At 41.6% G+C, this 6,217-nt stretch overlaps 1 pseudogene; it reads left to right on the forward strand.

Moving 5' to 3' along the window:
- The first annotated feature begins 645 nt into the window (after positions 1 to 645).
- LOC148025650 (uncharacterized) lies at positions 646 to 5,975 on the forward strand (annotated as a pseudogene).
- Positions 5,976 to 6,217: the final 242 nt, after the last annotated feature.

A 6,217-nucleotide genomic window follows, 5' to 3' on the forward strand; every position in this document is an offset into this window, starting at 1 on the left:
AGGAGGCATCGCAATTGTAGTCCGTCGAACGTGGAAGCAGCTTTACACTTCTTTTGGAATTCCACCATTGCTCCCTTGCACCGTTTCCGTCGAAAGTAGTTTTAGAAGGCTCCCTCGAGGCTTTAGAGCGGGAAAGGAAGGTGTTAAAAACCCTTACGAGGGCTTTTATATGGGGAAAGAAAAGTGTCAAAAGACCCTTAACACCCTATCTTATTTTTGTAAGGAGGTAAACAAAAGGGTATAAAAAGGGCCTAAGGGAGCCCTTAGGGGAAATTCGAGGGGGTCAGATGAAAGGCTTAAGGGTCATGTGAAGGCCCTTTTTAAGGTAAAGCTTTCTTTTGGGGGGGAAGGGGTGATTCCAACATCCACGAAAAAGGGCTTAAGGAAAGGGGCTATGTGACTTTTAAAATCCCGAGGGAGGGGTAATAATAAACACAAGTAGGGCCCTTGGAGGGTTTTACAACACGGGGGTGAAGGGGGGTTTCAAGGGATTTTAAAACCTAGGGGAGGGGATTTAATGAGGCATAGGAAGGGGGCTTAAGAAGCTCCCCCCCTTTGGAAGCTTCTATGCTTCCATAAGGTTACGTGGGTGGGGGGAGGGGGGGGGGGGCGGGGGGGGGGGGGGGGGGGGGGGGGGGGCGCTAGATGGCTGCTTCGACGATGTATTGGCGGATAGACAGAAGGGCAGCGGTTGGGACTGGGGGCAGCATTGATGGTCTTTCCTTCTCAGCTGCTGCTGATGGCGATGTGGGCAGGGGGACCAGACCGTAGCAGCAACTGTAATTGGTTTGGGCGGCGCCTCGACTGGCTCTACGACAGCCCTCCCATGCTCTATGGCAGACTCTTCACCCCCCCTCATCAAGCTTACTGATAGTGGCGACGTTTTCAGCCGTTCCTTCCCTCATGATTTTTTTTTTTCCCCACCCAGAGCCTCGGCTCTTCCCCTTTTCATACTCTCTCATAGCTACTAGTTTTTTTATAGGGAGAGGGAGAAGTTCCTCCCTCCCCTACGCGGCAACGGCATGGCGATTTCTTACCAGCGAGCTCCACCGAGGAGCTTTAGTCATACCTTCTATTCCCCTCCCCCTCCAGCTCATCAGTCGACTGGGGGGGTAAGGGGGAAAAATTTTGCCATTATCCTACTAAATTATTGAAATCCAATATTATTATCCCCACTACTTATAAAAGGGGGCTTCACGCATGACTTATAACGTTCGGTATGTTACATAAGGCTGCCTAACAACTTTGTTTAGCATCTCTCTTTGAGTTGATGTGTTCGCAAGTCAACTCAATCTAAAGTAGACCAATGTTGCACTTGGCTCATAGTGAGCAAGAAACAAGGAGGAGAAAAATCATTTCCTTAATCCAGGACATGTCTAAATCTCATGGCACATGACCTACCAATCCACCCTTATCTAACATCATCTTAGGCTTATAGGGGTTAGGCCCAATCCTCAAATCCAGGGAATTTATGGCCAAAGTCCCTTGGTACCCTTGTTAAATCTTAGTCTAACATGCTCCTTATAGAGAGATCTCTCAAATTTGGGGTTGGTCCTAGCCTCCGGCATGGTCAAACAAGCCCCTTGGTGAAGGACTCCCACTACTAACCTTGGGGAAGGTTTAGTGTGTAACCAGAAATCCAGCTATGAGGGCACAATAACTTTTGTATAAGTACACACCCAAGAAATCAGCCTATCATCATTAGCTAAGAAAACATTCCCTTTTCCATAACATCAATCCAAAAGATCACTTTGAATATTCCATTAAAATCAACCTTTTCTGGAAAGACTAAATTCAACAAAACCAAAACAATATCCTTTCGATACTTTACAAAAGAAGATGTAATCCATGACTTAATTTCAAAATGGGACACACTATTCTCCTAGTACTTAAATCATATGCTAAATAATACGTTCGTAGTCTTTTCTTTGCACCACAAGCTATTTCCCAACCTGATTCAATACTTCATGCACAACTCAAGCATAGCTTTCTTCATTCAAGTCCCTATGGATAACTTGTACATTCAATGAGTAGTTGTTTCTTCATGTGATAGTCATGGGGGTAATCTAATGCTATTATGACTCAAACTAAATATAAGAATCATTAAAATTGAAAGACAACTTTCCTTCCTTCTCCATTCAATCATATTAAAGATTGTCAAGAACAGGACTAGAATCATGGTAATGACCCCATCTTATCAATGAATAACCGCTTTTTGTCTTCCCTCTCCCCTTGACAATTATATTTCCCCCTAGTTAGGCCATCCATATTTTTTCTTGAGACACGCATCAATTCTTTCCCATGCGTAATCATGAATATCAAAATTAATTTTTGCAAGTATGGCATGTGAATTCCCATAAGGACCACATGTGAATGAATTCCCAGTGTAATTGTGCATTGTCAGAGTGGTGTGTGCAATGGCTTGGGCTCACATGAAGCAGCTATGGAAAGTTAAGAGATAGAATGGAGGAATTGAATGCATTCACTGTAGAATACTTGCCAATCCTTTTACATTGCAACACTTTGCTTGGAAAGTCGATTGCTTGAGGAAACACACAAACTCTGACTCAAGACTATTCCTTGAGCCACACTCTATAGTGCTTGGACTATACATCAACTTGACTTAAGACTTTTGCTTGAGCACCTCTTGTTCAAACAATGCCTATGGACACTTCCTAGACCACTTTGTACAATCCAATAAACCAATCACAGTAGTAGCATAGACTCTAGCTTCCAAATTTGCCTCGAGCTTTCAAGCCACAAATATATGATATCCCTTAGTCCAAGAAATTATGTCATGACCCAAGAAACTTTCAAAGAATACCCTTGTTGTATCAAGTGTTCCACATCAAAGAGTTTCCAATATCAGCAATTCTTTCTTATACCTCTTAGCAAGCTTAGTTTGTATGTCTCTTCCCTTGTTCAAGGCACCTATTGAACCACACGTGTTTAGCTACAATTACTAGAATAGAATCTATGTATACTTCCTCGGATTTGATTTCTTCTAAATAGTCTAGTATCTAATTCCCTATTCCATAATTAATTTTCCATGTACCTAATGCAGACCCAAGAGATAATTCTTGCAACTTCATCTTGCTAATCACTCCATAGTTAGCATATGAGGTTAGCAATGTGTTGCAGATAACCAAATTACTCTTTTGGCACAAGCAATAATCTATGAACCTGCTAATGAGCTCCTAACAAGTATGGCATTGAACATGTATTGATCTTAGAAGTTTTCCTAAAATAAGTGCCATTTCCTTTGTGATTATATGAGAGTCTTTGTCGTGCTAAATCTCACCATGATCTTGCAAGTGATCAAATCTAGATCCTTTAAGTGAGATGACAAAGGCTAAGGGTTCATCTCCTGCTACTCACAATCTCATTTTGGCTAATAAGCTCAACCCATTAGCTCATTCCAGCTACTCTTAGAGAAGAAAAGGACCCAAAAGTGTTCAATGGTTGAAAGAGCTCTGACATGATCCTGTTAATCATAGGAAAATAGGAAAGGAAACAAGCTTGCATAAGCATGATCCAATGCTAAATTCTGTGGATATACATCTAATTCAAGACTTCACATCAAATCTTAGATTCTTCATCATGCATGTACAAAGATGAATTAAGTTTCCTAATTTGGAAACACAAGTTTGCATAAGGAGGCTTTAACCCATTTTCTATCGCTGCAATTGAAATTGCAGAACGTGCACTTTGTGAGGAGAATTGTGAGGAGAAAGTGCCAGTAACACTACAACTTGCTTGTTGTGCACACATGGTGTTGCATGCGATAGAAGTGATCAACCAAATAGTTCCGTTTCACCTGCCCATAGCGACATTTCATACAATGCTTGGGACATTGACAAGCCTTGAGAGGCTTCAAGAACAAGCTACTGTTGTGTAGCATCATGAAAGCTAATGTGTTGAGAGGTTGCACTCTAAAAATTAATGTCACACCTTCAAAATTGAACCAACTGCTTGAGTTGGAGCATGAAACCATTTCTAGTATTGCAGTTGTTGTGATTTCTTTCCAAACTTGGAGGTTTGCTTTGAAGTTCCAAAGACTTGTAAATGAACCTATGGTCCTGGGATTTGCTACCACCTTTGAAATTGAAGTTGATGATGAATAAGTTGTTGCAATTGATGGAATTGTCACTATTGATTAGACGTATGATACTATTGGGTCACAATTAGAGAGTTAGGATATTTTGTACTCCCCTCCCTCTAAATTGACACATGGATAATTACAGTACACTACAAGGGATATCTCTCACATAGCCGACACACTACATGGATATCTCTCATATAGCCGACGCACTATCTATCTACAAGTGTAGTTGAGCTTACCTTCATACCCGATTGAGTTACCTTCTCTCCTGAGCACTCCGGTAGCTCCATGATCCAAGTGCAAGCTTCAAGTGAGCTCCATCCTCAAGCTCCCTACTGCTCCAAGCTCCATTTCCGCATGCAAGAGAAGAGAAGAGAAGAGAAGAGAAGAGAAGATGGAGAGCTTCTCCTCCCCGGTCCCTCACCCTTACACACTCACTCCCTCACACTCTCACACTCCCTCTCTCAAGCACAAGCTCATGCAAGCAAGAAGAAGAAGAAGAAGAAGAGAGCCACTTTTGGCCACACACAAGAATGAGCTTCTCATTCACTTTTTAACTTTATATACAAAACCCTAAATCCCTTTTGGGCGGTCATCCCCTTATCCCCTTTTTTACATGCCTGGCCATGGCCTAGGTCCTTTTTCTCATTGTCCTCCTATCTTCTAGCTTCCTTTTCACCGCTCATCTACATTTACAAATTGTCCAGGTGAGAGCCCGGCACTCTTAAAATAAATCCTGGTCCGCCTTGCACTTTTTTACAACAGTATAGACTCGCGCTTTTTCTCATGGGCCTTTTTCCTTGATTTAGGACTTTTCTGCACTTCTTGTCTTTCCAGATTCTTCTTGGCTCGCCTTCGTCTTCTATTTCACTTTTGCCTTGGCCTTGTCTTCTGCTTTAGATTTTCTAGCTTTTCCACCTTGTTCGTTTGAGGGTTAACAGTTACCAACTTTTTCGATTACTTTAATGCAGATGCGGTGTTTGTTAATGCTATTTTTGGAGGACGTGTCTCTGCAGTTTGGCCAGGAGATGTCGATACAAGGAAGTTTTGTATGGGAGAAAGGTGGTGTTATAGATAAAATCCAATAGTTTTCCTTAGTGCATCCCAACCATGACCAATCAATGTGCTAGCAATCTTTGAAACTCTCCAGAGAAATCTTGCATATGGGTGTATAAGGCGAATAGATGGCCAAATGTCCTACTCTGTAATATGTTGTTCACATTTCTCAGATAGAGGACTTAAGTGCCCACACAATTTAGTATGCAAGAAAACAGTCAAAATGGTGGTTAGCAAAATAGTTTCTACATCTTGATGTCGTGGCCCTGTATGAGTACACTTTTATATGGGATGAAGACCTTGGTGTTGACAACTTTGATGCTGAAATGTGTATAGAACTTGTTAAAAAGTATGGCCTTGAGATATCTCAACTTGCTTTAGAGCCAAGTTATAAGGTGACATGGAGAATGACAATGTGTTGAAAAAAATTTCAGAAATTCATAGAGTGACTATAGAAAGCTCAGGCCAATGCAAAGATCCAAATAAGCCTCCATGTAGGGGGCTTGTCGAGATAATGGCTCCTGTAAATGCATAGAAATGTGTTTGGCATTAGATCCAGAATGATTTGATTCATGGATGGGGTCTTGACTTCGCCTTATGGAGGTGTGTGAAGCCTGCGTATGAGAAAGTGGGAGTTGCGGATACTTAATGGATAGTCCACAAGCTTCTCCCATCTTTGGTTTTCTAGGGAGAATCAATCAATGGAAAGGCTCCATTGGAAGGGGTCAGGGGAAGATGTCAGTATGAGTGGAACTTGTTTCACAAGCATGTGGAAGAAGCTGGCCAAGAGGCTCTCAAGGAATCAAAGGGTCACTAGAACCATGACATGGGAATATTAGTATGATACTCACTTTGATAGCTCACTGAAGTCTTGACCTGAGTTTGCGGGCATCATTCATTATATGTTTGAAGTTGTTGAGTGTTGAAATGACTTGTTTTTTGGCTGATTTTTGTTGTTTTTGAGAGCTGAATGGTTGATTTTATGATATGATTGATTGGTTTAGAAGTGGTTTGAGAGTGTTTTGGATGATATTGATTGAGTTTTGGAAGTTTATGATG

Source organism: Lygodium microphyllum, chromosome 14, assembly GCF_053477565.2.
Source record: "Lygodium microphyllum isolate KBCC chromosome 14, Lygodium_microphyllum_v1.1.10, whole genome shotgun sequence".
NCBI lineage: Eukaryota > Viridiplantae > Streptophyta > Polypodiopsida > Schizaeales > Lygodiaceae > Lygodium > Lygodium microphyllum.